This window comes from Megascapheus bottae, chromosome 24 (assembly GCF_031878675.1).
Source record: "Megascapheus bottae isolate mThoBot1 chromosome 24, mThoBot2.hap1, whole genome shotgun sequence".
NCBI classification, from domain to species: Eukaryota; Metazoa; Chordata; class Mammalia; order Rodentia; family Geomyidae; genus Megascapheus; species Megascapheus bottae.
The window spans coordinates 17,745,961-17,762,818 of record NC_143532.1 but is presented as its reverse complement, the minus strand read 5'-3'; positions in this window follow the sequence as shown (position 1 = coordinate 17,762,818).

Genomic DNA, 16,858 nt, shown 5'->3' with positions numbered 1-16,858 from the left:
AGAAATTTGCATCTAAAGCAAAATAATTGAACATTTTAAAAAATATATAATCTTGCCTCTCATTCCCTTCTGTTGGTGCTAACGACATTTGTAATTCAACCAAAAGGATAGGCCATGAATGTGGTCAGAAAGAAAGATGGAAGAGACCAGAAAGCATTGAAGAGAGTCATGGCCCAGATGCTGAAGACCCTGTTAAATGTCCTTAGAGATTAAGAAAAGGAGTTGATCTGGGAACTGAGAATTGCTGTTAGCAATACAACTTGAGGCAGCACAGGGTAGCTTAGTGGTACCATTCAGAAGGCAGTAGGTGATGGTTTCTTGACATTTCTGGATGTGAGTTCTAAGGATGAGATGAACCAAAAGGGGAGGACAAGAGTGCACTTAATCACATATCACAGAAGCCAAGGAAAGAGTGGATTTCCAAAGAGATAGGGAAAGGGAAGAATTAGCTATTCTTGTAAACAACAAAGCGTGTTATACAATTTTAGTGATCATTTTTTGTTTGTTTTGGTACTGAGGCTTGAACTTGAAGCCTAAATATTGTCCCTCATTCAACGCTGGCTCTCTACCACTTGAGACACACCTTTACTTCCAGCTTTGTGGTGGTAAATTAGAATTGCATGGACTCTCCTGCTCAGGTTAATTCTGACTACAGTGCTCCAGATCTCAGCTTCCTGAATAGTTAGCATTACAGATCTGAGCCTCCAACACCCAGCAATTCTAGTGATTCATATGGCAATATGGGGGTGATCCTTAAAGTACTAAAAGACTACCCAGTTTGTAGGAAATTCTGGCCCCCTTGAAGATGGTAGCTCTTGACTACCTCTTTGAGGACTGCCATTTAAGTTAATCCACACTGATTTCTAAGCCCTTTGTTACTGAACCTATCTGGGTAACACTTTTTTCTTTTCTTCTTTTTCCTTTTTGGCATTGTCATTAGGCACCCTTGAGTTTCCACTTGGTTTTCCTTGCACATTCTTGATTTTTTTTCCCTCACTGTTTAGCCATTTCACCAAAGATACTTTATAAGAACCTCTCAGAGTTAAAAATGTCCCTTTGAGACAGATGTGATGGTGGATGCCTACACATACAGCATTCAGGAGACAGAAGCAAGAAGATGAGTTCAAGGCTAACCTTGTCTACATAGTGAGATCTGTCTCATGTAAAAGTCCTTTTGACTGTGTTATTCTCAAGAGTAAGTTTCCAGGGAAACAAGAGCAGACTGACTATCTAAAGAGGCGTCTTGCATCAGGAGTATGTACAAACAACTGGAAAGCCCCAAATAATTATTTGCTTCATCAGGCTTTTAAGCATCAGAGCCTAAGGCAAGCATGGTTTGTTGTTTTAAGTTCTCATGTGTCAATTAAGCTATTCTTCCATTTCACAGTTGGTAACACTTAGAAAACCTGTTGTTGAGAATCACATGCTTACCTTGTTCTGTAAATAAAACTTAAAATGCTTGTATAAAAGCAAAGGAAAACTGGGAACTTCCAGAGAGGGAAATATTTGTGTTAGGGAAATGTACAACTTGCCCAGAGTGGAAACCCTCACTTCTCAGTTTCCCACCTAATTCTTAGCCTTCTTTGGGTTTTGTTTCACTGTTGTTTTCTAAGCTGTCACAGCACTGAATGCAGATTGAAACTCCAGGCAATCGCAATTAAATCAAGAAAAGAGACACATTCGCCAAGGTTAACACGAGCTGCAGCTTAATCAGGGTGAAACAAACAGACACATTCATAGACTTAAAAAAAAAAAAAAAACAGCCATTTTGATGATATTCTTCTTATCTCCCTCCCAACCTAGCATACCTATCCAATGGGAAGTTCAATGTATAAATTCCCAAATCAAATCAGTATATACCATGAAAATGTTTAGGCCACAAATGAAACATGTTCATTTAGCTTGTGAGCTGTGGATCTCAAAACATCATGGTAACACCAGAGCAAACATTTTATGGGAGAGAAGCTTCCTATATACAAATCATAGACATATGTACAAACACAATATTGATTAATCTGGATTAATATTTCTCCCTAGCAGTTGGTCTGAGAAAATAAATTTAATAATTCTGTTTGGTTTGTCAGTATTACATGTAAATGTATATGCATAGGCATAGGCATATTACAGATATATGGTGGATGATGATTCAAGTATTGTCACCATGTAACCTTTATATCCACAGTTTTTAATTATCTTGATACATTTTCATCAAAACTATCCATATTAACATTAGTTATTTATTATTGTTAGAAAAGCATGGTTACTACTACTTCAATCAAAACTAGCTATGTTCACTAAGATAAAATCCAAATTCTAGGCTGATTCTAAAATCATCTGTCTTATCTCTCATGATGTTGTTTTCCTTGATTAAATCACTTCAGAAGGGAAAACCTCAACAAAGTGTAGACTAGAGTCTTGGTAGTGCCATTTCTGAGCAAGCCACTGAACTTTTGTTGGTACTGAAAATAGTATATTTTATTCCCCAAGTCATTTGTATGTTCACAAGAAAAAGTTTTATTAACTTAAGGGAAAAGGCAACATCTCATTTATTAACTTAAGGGAAAAGGCAACATCTCATTTGTTCTATATCTTACTTCTACTCCATCGAAACTCCTGGTGGTACCTGTTACAGTTACACTTGTCAGTTTGAATTTTAATAAATTTATCTATCCACCCATTTAACAATTTATTCATCATGTCCCAAATAAACAAACACTGAACTCCTATATGTGATCTCCAACGATAATAAACATGCATATCTAGCGTGGTTTCTGAGTGTAGTAGCCTATCAGGACTAGCTGTCTAATTCTGGTTTTGTGTTTTTTTGTAAAAATACTTAACCCGCTCGACCACATGGGTGTGGTGTTTTCCTGGTGAACAGGATCACCTGTGTGTGGCACTGTTCTTTAAAAGCTCAGCCCCACGAAGGTCAAGGCTGCTCTCCAACAACCTGAAGATGGACAGTAGATACTGTGCTGCTATTAAACTGACTTCTAGCTCCGTTCACTGAATGCTGGTGACTCTATTGCTGGGGGATTTGGGAACCTCAATATGGCTAGGATATTACTTGAGTTCACCAACTTCTTAGTCCAAAAGACAAGCTTTACTATGATGTAGGGAAGCAAGGTCAGGCCATGAGTGTTAGGACAAGGTGACACATAAGATCCTCCCCCTACCCCTGGGGAGAGGGGGGAAGGAATGACAAAGCGCCGAGGTCATAAAAGTCCTTTGGTAAATGATCTTTAATTTGATTCTTAAAGGACTAGGAAATGAGTGTCTTCCAGTCTAAGAAGGAGGCAAAACAGAAGTTCAAGTAAACTCAATACTCAGAAGAAGAAACAATGTAGAAATGTGTTTATAATTGTTTCCTGAAGGATAAAGCCGAAGGAAAGAATAAAAGAGAAAAGGATAAGTGTTTTGTGTAATAAGACCTCATGAGAAGGTAAGAAATTTACCTAAATTAGACTCATAAGCAATATAGACATAAATGAGGATTTGAAAATCACATAATTATATCCTGAATTCTTCAAAACAAGATTTAAGGAAGCTGTTTAGTGGTAGTTAATTTGTCAGAAATAAATGAAAAGGTGAGTTTTTCTTTCTAATATATCTATGGCAAAGAAAAAATGTACCTGTTATTATCCAATGACAGTGTGATTGACTGCTTAATTAAATAATCTGAAAATATATTCATATCTAATTATCCATTTCATTTATAAAAACCCAACCCCAAGTTAATGTTCAATAAATAAATCTTGACTGATGGTAAATCTGTAAAATAATTTTATAACTTCCCAGACATGTACAAATTGTCTCACTGCCAATATATTGCAGGCTACATGATAGCTCTTGTTTTAAATTTCTCATATCTCTATTACATACTTTGGCTTTATTAACTCCCAGCTTATGGTTGTATGAAATCAGTTCTGATGCAATACTAGCATCCCCAACTTCAAAAGTTTCAGATCCCACTCCCATACCATTATTTACCATTGTTATTTTCAAATTTTTCTATAATTAAGATGGTTACATTCTCTTTCTTTCTTTTTCTTTTTTATACTAGGTAATAGAGTCAGATACAATAACATGAGATAAACCATACGGAGAAAAAGAGAAAAGAAATAATTTCACATACTACACTAAGAACAACTATCACAAAGATAAAACTTTATTCCATATCCTAGAGTTCATTTCACTTAGCCTCATATTAAATGGCCATCCGTATCTAGGTTTTGAGCTATTGTGATCCTTGGCCAGGAGAACCCTAGATGTGTACAAATTATTACAAATGAGGGAAACCATGGAGCCTGGTTTCATTCTTTTTCTGTCACTAACATTTTAATTTATTTCCTTAAAGTCAGCTTTTTGTTAGATGGAAACTCCTTTGTACAAATAAAGACAATTTTTTAAATATTGCATTCAAGTCAGAACCAGTTGTTATCATGTCAAGTGTTAACTGGTTATTCATGTTTATTCTTTTTTTCCCATATTTTTGTCTTAGAACTCCATAGATCAGCCACTTCATCTTCTCCCTTAAATCTTCTCTTTAGCAATGCAAACTAGTGGTCATTTTGTTTAAGGAAGTTTTAGAGCCAGATGGCTCTCAATCTCCCAATAATTTTGCACAGGAGTCTTAACACAACCTTTATTTCTGTGAACAGAAGTTTACCTCCTTATATAAAATAAAAAGTCCATCTGGTAATTTTACCAGTTCAGTTTATACTCACAGGAAATGATCCTCAGGGAAGTAACTATATGATCACTTTAAAGTGCAAACAGGACTTCCAATCTGGTTCAGAACAAATACTACCTTATTTCCAACTATATATATACATATACATATATATGTATACACATATACATATACATGTGTATATATATATATATATCATGGCCCAAATAACTGTCTACTTCTTTGCAAATTATGTATTTTCTGTTTTATTGATATGTGGCACCATAATGGCAAATATCTATATAATTCCAAGTGTTAAATTTTTTGAAGATCTGTAGCTCTACCAAGATATTTCCACAGAGTTTAGGAACATATTTTTGATCCTTCAAATTCTTTAATAAAATTTTCTTTCTCTTGTCTTTCCTACACACATACACACATACACACAAAACAGTATGCTATAGGTCCCTTAACTAGTAGACTGCAAAGTCAGGGTTAAAGTTCACATACTATGCTCTGAACCATTCTTCTAGGCTGCTAGAATGAGCCAACTGTTCTGGGTGTCTTCTGACTAGCTAATTTAGAGCACGATGGGGAGTATACTTTTTAAATTTATATTGCCTTATTTGGAGTATATTCTAGAAGCTATCCTCAAGCTTACTATCCAACAAAGGAAGTGCATATAGAGAAGTACATTGGCTAAAATTTAATATGTAGACTTATCCCATTAACTGAGCTCCTTGTAGACACTCAGGGATAAAAATGATTAGTAGAAACTTGTAGAATCCAGTAAAAGTTGAGTCTGTCCTTGAAAGACATTATCAGGACAGCACTAAGTCCAAGCTAAGTCAGTACAATATCAGGGCAGTCAACATATACAAGCTGTGTGCTAGAATAGCTAAAGAAATGAAACTATATACAGAGCAATATTTTGATGTGTAAAGCTCCTTTCACACATCTATACATGTATCCACATTTTTTTACCTCATATATACTTAACTATTTTTGTTTTGTCTGAAAGCAATTTTGTAAAACCTGACCCAGGGTGACTTCCTGTTAGAAAGTCGGGAAGAAAACAGGTGAATTATATATTTGATGCTTTTTGAAAATATAATCAGTGTGTCATAAACAACTTACTAATAACATGCATTAAAGGTCCACCTTCAATATTAACAAGAACCAGGACAAGCGACAAACCATGCAATACTTCACTTGAGTCATTCTTAGCAATTAAAATTGTACTAACATTTGGGTTGGGAGTTTGGCCTAGTGGTAGAGTGCTTGCCTAGCATGCAGGAAGACCCAGGTTCGATTCCTTGTTACCACATACATAGAAAAAAGCCAGAAGTGGTGCTGAGGCTCAAGTGGTAGAGCTCTAGCCTTGAGAAAGTCCAAGGACAGTGCTCAGGCCCTGAGCTCAAGCCCAGGACTGGCAAAAAAAAAAATTGTACTAACATTTGACATATAGGTTGCCAGTAACACATGGGTATCTTTTAATTTGTTTATCTGGTTTAAGTTAACAAATCAAACACATAACTAAAATATTATACCTATGACTATTCCATTGTCTTTAATTTTGAGAGCAAATGATATATTTGTCTAAATAAAAATCTAATTCATGTGAACATGCATAAATGCTTACTTAAAATGCAAGTTACACATGGAAAACTAAGCTACATGTTCAGACTTTATCTGGGACAACGTGATGCTCTTTAGTACTGACTTGTTTTCTTTCAGCCTCTGATTTTCCTATGGACAGGAATTACAAGTGTATTCCACCATACCTGAATTTATCATTTGTAATGTTATATAACTACTTTGAAATATTTGAAAAGAAGCTAGATATTATATTCTTTTCTTACAAATATTTCGCTGTGTAATTCCTAAGAACACAATGGTTAGAACTTTGAATAAATCACCATACATACATTCTCATAGTCATTATTTCACTTAGTGAGTTATCCTAACACATTTTTGTGTTTCATTTATGTCAGGACTGTTGGGAGCCCAGTGCAGGGTCAGGCTGGCCCATGAATCTGCATCACTGAGTAAGATAACCACACAAAGAAATGAGCTGTCATGTATGAACGCCATGCCTAACTTTGAGCTACACCATTGGTATTGTGAATCACTTTCTGCTGAGACTTGATTACCATTGGGTACGAATGTGTTATTGCTTTATCACTCTCTGCTGAGACCTATAGTGAGAGTAAACACGTGGACCTCCCCAACTCTGCCCACCTTTGTGCTGATAGGCTCCTGAATGTGCTTCCTCAATAAATGAGCTCCTGCCTTGACCCGTGTCTGATTGTCCTCCAGGAGGGAGGGCTGGGTGCTAGGGCAGGGTGCAGGGCGGTCAGTCTGCTGCCTTCTTTCTCGGTCCTGGTTGGGCCGTGTTATCTCTATCCCTCCTGCGGGTCAGGAGGGACCCAGGACTAAAAACCCCAACACAGGACTAATGCAGGATTGCACATTGTACTTACCGTTCATTATCTATAGTGTGTAATCAAGAGCAGCTTTCAGATTTTTCTTTGTGTTTATGGGCCATGACAAATTTGAAGAGTTTTGGGATAGTTACTTTGAAAAACGTTTTAAATTTGTGGTTATCTCTTAATGATTAAATTCATGGAAACATTTCTGGAAAAAGTACCAACAAATAGTCAAATAGTACTCAATCCTTTTCAGTGTATCACTTCTAAAGGTAAAAGATTCCCATCAGCACAAATACTGATGATGAATGTTTGATGCTGTAGTCTGTGTGTGTCTGCCCAAAACTTTTATGAAACTTAATCCCCAATGCAATAGTGATTTCAGGAGATTGGGCTATGCTCTCATGAATGATTTTAATGCCTTTGAATACTTTGTCCCTTTGTTTCTTTCTGCTATATGCAGAGACAGCAGAGGGACCATATTGCTGTTCCTTATGAGACACTGAAGCTACCAAGATTTAAAGTTGCACTTCTTACTTTGCTCAACAATGAGGAATACATTTCTATTATGTAACTATTACCTAATCTAAGGTATGTTTTAATTGCTGCAAGAATAGACAAGCACAATCAGAATGTCTAATTTATCTCTACATGATTTTTCCCTCTGATGACAAATGTCATTTGTTGGCAGATACCTTTAAACTATTCAAATTTTACCTTTCTTATCAATATGTTAGTTCTATGAATGATTTTCCAAATTCACTATTTCTTCTGGACTCATTAGTTGATACCCAACTGCAAGGAAATGATTTCTTTTCTCTTCCATTTGTTTGTTCAATTTTATATTTATTTGCATTAGTTTTTGCACAAATTTTTCTGAGATAGCTCATTGCTCTTAATTTTAGCCTTGATACCCAAATTGTCTCAATTGTCACTACTGAAAGTCCTTTCAGTGGCACTGGGGTATAGACTTACATATTATTTACATAATTCTTTAAGTGTTTTCTTCTTATTTTCAACCCAGGCATGAAACCAACCTTCCCATTTTAAATAAAAATTAGAAGACCTGAGTGCTATATTTTTTGCTAAGGGTATGATTTTAATTTTATCTTTCCTTAGTGGGAAACAATAAAAAATATATGTGTGTGTATATTCACAGTGTTTTTAATATTTTTAATGCCTGATTTCTGTCTTATTCTCAATGTCTTCTACTTTCTCTTTGACTTTGTAGTACAGTTTAGATACTTTTTTGTGTTATTCTACATCTTATTCATTTCTCACAATTTTTTTGATAAATATCCTCAAATTATCTTCTGGAAAATACATTTCCTACTATATCTCCAGTTAAGCACTGCTATGCCACCCAAATGGACTATTTATTCATCCTCAAACATTGTACATTATATTTTTTAATGTTTTCAGTTTTCTTTTAAGAACTGAATCATAATTCATAGTATTCCTCTTCTTGTTAAAGATCTGTCAATACAGTATTTAAAATGGCAACATTTCAGCCCTTGTCTGCAGTGTGAATGACTGTAATCTGCATTGTAGTTAGAAGTGGGGATGTGGCTCAAGTGGTAGAGCACCAGCTTGGAGCCAAAATTAGATGGCATTTTCTGCATATTCGACAATCACCCCCTCTCCTCCACAGTGACCATACATCTAGGATTTCTGCAGATTATGTCTTGCTTTCAAGCTTGAGTTTCCCAACACCATCTAAAATAAAATTGTCCACCTTTTCAGCTGAAGTCAGCATTTTCCTACACAGGGAAATCTCTTCAACACTTCCCAAAACAAAAGGCAATGGCAAAATAAAAATTAAACATATTATTTAAAGATGTAGGAGAGATTGTGTACAGGTGGTATGGCCATAGATCATACGACCTTGGTATACTACTTTTGAGCATGTATTCCAGAGAGACAGAAATCAAAATAAAAGAGAGAGATCTCCATACCCATGCTTATGTGGCAGCACTATTTATTATAGGCAAGATATAGAACTACCTTGGTACCCAATAACCAAGTTAGGATTTTTTAAAAATGTGGTACATATACACAATGGAGTATTATTTAGCCCTCGTTAAAACTGAAAAAGTAAGAGAGAGGTGAGGGCGTTAAGAATGTGCTGTTGCAACTATAGAAACAACAAAACAAGGAGTTTGTTCTTTGAAAAAATTAACAAAATTGACAGACTCTTAGCAAATCTTACCAAAAAAAGAAGGGAGCATGCCGAAATAAACAAAATCACAGACGAGAATGGTAATATCACCACAGAAATTACCAAGATCCAGAGCATCATGAGGGAATACTTTTCAAACCTTTATGCCAACAAATTTGAGAATCTAGAAGAAATTGATGAATTTCTAGCCAATATTAACATACCCACACTGAACAGAGTGACCTATTCCAACTAAACAGACCTATTTCAAGCACTGAAATAGAAATGGCACTAAGAGAATTTCCATCTAAGAAAAGCCCAGGGCCAGATGGATTCACAGCAGAATTCTATAAGGTCTTCAAAGCAGAGCTCCCACCAATACTCCTCAAGCTCTTCAACGAAATTGAAAACGAAGACGCTTTGCCAAACTCATTCTACGAAGCCAGTTTAATCCTCATCCCCAAACCAGACAGAGATTTATCAAAGAAAGAAAACTATAGACCCATTTCCTTGATGCAAAACTTCTCATCAAAATACTGGCCAACTGTCTTCAACAACTCATCAAATAAATCATACACTATGGTCAAACAGGATTGATCACAGGGTTGCAAAGCTGGTTCAACATACACAAATCAATTAATATAATTCAACACATCAACAGGAGTAAGGACAAAAATCACATGATTGTCTCAATAGATGTAGAAAAGGCATTTGACAAGATCCTTTTAGCATAAAGATCCTTTATGCTAAAAGCGCTGGAGAAATTAGGAATCCATGGAACAATTCTCAGCATAATGAAGGCTGTGTATGACAAATCCACAGCTAGCATTGAACTTAATGGTGAAAACTAAGCCATTCCCTCTAAAATCAGGAAAGAGACAAGGATGCACACTCTTTCCACTCCTCTTCAATATAGTATTAGAATTCCTCGCCAGAGCAATAAGGCAAGAAGCAAGCATAAAGGGGATCCAAATAGGGAAAGAGGAAGTGAAACTTTCTCTCTTTGCAGAAGACATGATTCTGTACTTAAAGAATCCTATAGACTCCACTCCCAAGCTGCTTGAGCTGATTCAAAACTTTGGCAAGTTAGCAGGGTATAAAATTAACCCTCAAAAATCAACTGCCTTCCTCTATGCCAACAGTGAGAGGAATGAGGCAACAATCAGGAAAGCAACTCCTTTTGCAATAGCCACAAGAAAATAAAGTACCTAGGAATTAACTAAGAATGTTTTGATGAAAACTTTAAAACCCTGGAAAAGGAAATTAAGGCAGAACTAAGGAAATGGAAAAACCTCCCATGCTCCTGGATTGGAAGAATTAACATCATGAAAATGGCAATCTTGCCAAGGGCTATCTACAAATTCAACGCAATACCCATCAATATCCCAATGTCATTCTTTAAAGAAATAGAAGAAGCAATCCAATATTTCATATGGAATAATAAAAGACCCTATATAGCAAAAACACTTCTTAGCAGAAAGAATTTTAATTAGCAGGAGGAATTTTAATACCAAACTTTAGATTCTATTATAGAGCTACATGACCAAAACAGCTTGGTACTGGCACAAGAACAGGCCTGAAAACCAAGGGAATAGAACCGAGGACCTAAATATTAACCTACAGACCTGTGGTCACCTAACCTTTGATAAGGGAGCCAAAAAAATAGACTGGAAGAAAAACAGCCTCTTCAACAAGTGGTACTGGCAGAACTGGTTAAGCACCTGAAGAAAGCTAAAATTGGATCCTTCTTTGTCACCCTGCACCAGGATTAACTCCAAATGGATCAAAGATCTTGAGGTAAAAGCAAATACATTGAAAACTTTACAAGAAAGAATAGGAGATACACTAGGTCTCCTTGGCACAGGTCGAAATTTTCTTAATAAGGACCAAGAAACCCAACAAATCAGAGAAAGTCTGGATAAGTGGGACTGCATTAAACTGCAGAGCTTCTATATGGCAAAGGACATAGCTAGCAAATTAACTAGAAAGCCTACAGAGTGGGAGATCTTCATTAGCCATACAAGAGGCAAAGGCCTCCTATCTAAAATATAACAACAGCTCAAAAAATTGAATCACTCCAAAACTAACCTCCAAAGAAAAAAACCATTCCATTAAAAAATGAGCCAAAGACTTAAAGAGAGTCTTCTCTGAAGAAGAAATAAGAATGGCCTATAGACACGTGAAGAAATGTTCGACATCTCTGGCCATAAAAGAAATGTAAATCAAAACAACTCTAAGATTCCACCTCACTACGATTAGAATGGCCAGGATCAAGAAATCTAATAACAACAGATGCTGGAGGGGATGTGGCCAGGAGGGATCTCTACTACATTGTTGGTGGGAGTGCAAACTCATCCAACCACTATGGAAAGCAATATGGCAGTTCCTCAAAAGACTATTCATAGAACTCCCCTATGACCCAGCAATTCCACTACTTGGCATTTACCCAATCGTCCAGAAACAAGCACTTACTAAATCCACTAGCACAAAGATGTTCATTGTAGCACTATTTACCATAGCAAAGATATGGAACCAACCCAGTTGTCCCTCCGTTGATGAGTGGATCAACAAGTTATGGTATTTATACACAATGGAATACTATGCTGCTATCAGAAATAATGGAAAGAATGACATCACCCCATTTGTAAGGAAATGAAAAGACTTAAAAAAATCATATTAAGTGAAGTAAGCCAGACTCAGAGGAACATAGGCCCAATAGTCTACCTCATTTGTCATAATCAGTAGGAACCTTGGGCTCTCCTAGCAGAGATTCATAATGGAACAAAATCTAGATACATAAGGCCATATAGTATGACGCTAAATGTAAGGACATCCAGGATATAGAAACAAAAGCCATACAATGAGTGATTGTTGTCCTTGATGTACTATATTATCTCTCATCTCTTTTGCTGTCCCTTGGTTATCTCATATTGTTACAATATTTCACCTTGTTATCTGATATATTTTATATATGCTTAATTGGTTGTTTGAAATAGGAGAGGGAACTGGGGAAATCAAGTTGTGAGGTGGGGGGAGGGAAATGGGAAACAGGACATGAGAAAGGGTATTAATATTTGTGAAGTAATGTACCTTCTATCTGATGAATATAATGTAACCCTTCTATTAATTCCAATAAAAATATATGAAAAAAAAGAATGTGCTGTTGCTAGATACCGATGTAGTAATAATGAGAACTCATTCATTACCCATTCATTGAGCGGTACTCAGTAAAATGGCATAATGTGAGGCTGATGAAGTTTGTGGCTGATGAAGACAGTAATACTTCAGGTACAAGAATTAAGAATAAGTTTAGGGCTATTTAGCTTTCATTTAAAAAGTACTCCTCCACAGGTGACCGGACATATGAAAAATGTCAAGTATGTTTGAACAATTTGAGTTCTACTTTTTCTTCTTCAGTTCTCTTTGGTCCATTTCTCTTTGCCATCATTTGATATGTAAATAACCAAAATTGTTTCTAAAAAATTACAAAAAACAGTCTATTATGGTAAATTGTCAATCTCCCTCACTCCATTCTGAAGATTAGACTTCAGACTGCTTATTAGACATCCTATAATTTTGTAATTTATAAATTATATAATATAATTTTCCTTTTATTTTAAACATGGTTCCATAGTTAAATCATGCACACTCTCTAGGAATCGCAACACCTAGAAAGCTAGTCTACAGGAACCACCCCAGCTATCTGGGGTGGAATTTAGCTTTTCTAATTATTGAATTTAATGTTATTCCTACTATAACGGTGTCGCTTAGTTTACTTCACTTCCCGCATTGGGTATAAATGATACAAATGCTTCCTCAACAGAACGTTTTAGGCAAAAACCTCAGGGCACAACATCAGCACATTTCTCCTAGTTTTACATCGACATAACAATTTCCACTCTATCATTGAGATTGAAAGGTGGAAAAAAAATCAGGAGAGGAAGTATAGCTTGCTGCCTTGGTGAGTTTCTAATTCAAACATTATTAATTTTTACAACTCTGTGTTGTGTGGGGCATTAAAGAGAACAAGATCCCTAAGAGAGAACCGGTCTTCATGAACTTCATAGCCCACTGAGACTTGTGACATTTAAGAGACATAAAAAAATGAAATAGTGGGTTGATGATGATGAGAAAAACACCAGATGAGTGCTTACAGAGGTATGCATAGACTGGAAAGCATTTCAAAAGATATATAGGATTTTCCTTGGGCTGAAAAGAATGTGAAATGACTTTACAGGCTATTAATGGGCTTTTTGGTGTTCTAGTCTGACACCAGTTTCAGATTGAGGTAATTATTCTCCTGTGGGCTTGTGGTATAACCTCTTGATAGGTTAAAATGGATGCTCTGTCTACACCTTGCTTTCAGTCTAAGGGAGGCAGCAAATTCAAAGCATGCCTCCTCTTTCAGGGTCAGACTACTTCAACAAGAGGTTTGTTCGGCAAATATGCAGACAATTATGGTTAATTGGCTTACAATTATTTGGCTTACAACTGTTTTGTTTTATGATGGTGTGAAAGTATATCTCTATAACTACGTTGCTTTTCATTTTCAGGACAATATTTAACCAATTTCATGAGATATTCAACTTTTTTCTGCAAAATAAACTTTGCATGAGTTGATTTTGTTCACCTGTAGAGAGTGACTGTGTTCTAAGCAACCTAAAGACAGGTTGAGCCATGATCCTTCTCAGGTCAGCATAATAAATACATTTTTAACTTACGACATTTCAATATTCCATGGATTTATCAGATTGTAGATCTATCACTAAGACTAGCCGAATCTGCATTTTAAATGTGTTGTGTTGCAACTTCCCTTGCTACCCAGTTCTACTTCTTTAACTCTTTTCAGCTTTTGTCCGAGAACAGAGTACAATAAGTACCTGATATGAAAACAGCATTACTTTTACTTGGTAGAAATAAAGATGTCTTCAAGGACATTTTGCCTAGGACTGGAGTGATACATACTTGAGCTTGATCTGAATGTCTTATCATAACGTGGCTATCTCACTACCCTTCTTCCTACTTGTATTTAATGGTTCTGTGGGGGAAAATATGTTTGAACTGAGGGTTATAAAGATCTGAATTTGAATTCTGTAATTTGTTGTATCAGTTTGGTTATAGCCAATATGTAATGGTAGCACCTTAAGACAAGTTTTACATTTTAAACATCATATCTGTGTGTTTTCTGACCATTGCTTTTGAGAGGAATCACACTGGGCTTTAGTTTTCTCAAGAGAAAAGTGGGGTAGTTAACCTTTATTTGTGTGTGTCCAAGGATCATATAAATGACACATATGACAGTCTTTTGTAAGCTATAAAGCATTACATAGCTACGAAGAACTGTAATCAGAACACTAAAACCCCAGACAATTCACATTATGCATTTCACAAAGTGTTGGATGGCTGAGTTTTAAAGCTTTGAGCTCTTAAATATACTACTCAATGCTCTGAAAATATAATGGTGTGAAGGGAGAAAAAAAGCAAGGAAAGGACTTGAGCTTCTTGAAAGGTAAGTTGAATGTATATTAATATGAACCTAGCAGAGGATGTAAAACCAAGGAGAAGGAGTAATTTATTTTTACTACTGGGCTAGGGGTCATGCAACTATTTTTACTAAGTACAGCCATTCCCATCTATTGGAGTCCCTAAAATATTTATGATAGGTAGGTTTCTGTGAGGCCCTGTGTGTCACAAGCAGAAAGGCCTACCTGTGTTAAAATGTTTGTTTTCTTTTATTCTCGTCTGACTTTTATTCTTGTCTGACAATAGTGTGATGAGAATAGAGAGGAGTTAAGCAAAATTCTCACATAGCATATCAAGAAAAGAGGAAATGAAGAAACTTTGGCACTGTGCCAGGAACAGGAGCTTTGCCAATTTGGCATTTTGCCTACCTAGACTTGGGGATTACTCTGTAGTATATTAAAGTATCAGCTTTTTAATTTACCATATTATTTTCCAGATGTTTTTGGTAGAAAGGGACTTCTCAGCAAACACTTGAGTGCTTGTCAGAGAATTACACATTTAATATTACACTACTCATTATTTTAATTAATGACAGGAAGAAGTTGCTTGAAGACAATTCTTAGTCACACAAAAAAGAACGTTAATATTTTATGAGGGGAGGAAATTATCTTTAACACTGATGGATTGGAATACTCAGAAATTATAATAGAAAGAATATTGCTGGAAAAAAATGAGCTAGTTGTAGTGTCATCTAATATTATACACCAATTTTGACAGAAAGCAATCATAGGGAAAATTGGTATTCACTCAGCAGGATGTATTAGTACAAGCAACATATGTGAAATTAACACATACTATGTACAAAAGGTCAATAAATAATAGTTCAATTAGAATTTGGAAATGGGTTTAAAAGCAGTGAATGTAAGAGACAAATTCTATTCGCTGGTCCATTAGCAACTTTGTGTTTTAACACAATGCTGGATGTTTTTCTGTGTAGGTCAGTCATTGTGTTCAGAATCTCCCCCAAATGGTAGACCTTTATAGCCAGAATCATAGCCTAGTGGTAGAGTGCTCACCTAGCACGCACAAAGCCCTGGGCTCAATTCCTCAGTACCACATACACACAGAACGCTAGAAGTGGCCTTGTGGCTCAAGTGTCAGCACTAACTTTGAGCAAAAAGTATCCAAGGATAGTGCCCTGGCCCTGAGTTCAAGCCCCAAGACTGGCCAAAAAAAAAAAAAAAACTTACCAAAATGATATAGACTTTCAAAACTCCTTTGACTAGTGCTCAGGAGAATAAAGCACATAAAATTTAAATTATTTGTTTAATCTTGTTTAGTAAATAAATGGCCAAACTATTACAGAATTTAAGTTTTAGATGATCTTAGAGGATTACCTTTCTGCATTGTGAGAATTTTCTTTTAAGTTTCTCCATTTTCAAGGGAACTGAGTGCCTTAGGAATTTCTGTTTGATTCTGTCCAGCTTTGAATTCTGAGACATCATTTTTAACATGTATTATATCCTGCCATGTGCCAGACCCATATCAGCTTTATGCCAATGTGTTTATTAAATTCATGCTATGGATGCCTGCTTAAGCTATAGATACCTGCTTGAACTCTCTAATATTTTTAGTGAGAAAGTCCTTTGCTACCTAAAGCATCTGGAAAAGTATGTGGTAATATTTCTAGACAATGTTCAGATGCAATGTGAGTGAAAAGTATGAAACATGGATGACAAGAGGCATAACTTTATAGGTGTATTTTTTAATATCATAGTATAAACTTCCATGATGCTAATTTGCCTACTGAAGTTCCTCTGATTTTGTTACCATGGTGGCCAGTTACTGATAACTTCTGTTCTTTTAACTACTCAACCTGTTGGAAGACATCCAGTGGAATTGCTTTTCTTAGAGTTGGAAGGTTGATAACCATGGGATTACTTCATTAACGATGTGGATCGTAAGAGTGTTATGATCCTCGTGTTAGAAGATTATTTTGTTTGGAAATAAGTACAAAACACATACAATGTTCATTTGTTTTCTATGATAACTTCTGATGAGAGAAAAATGAATCTTATTTGCTATATGAATGTAATTATTTTTTGACAGACAAAATCAACTATTGTTTGTGATGTA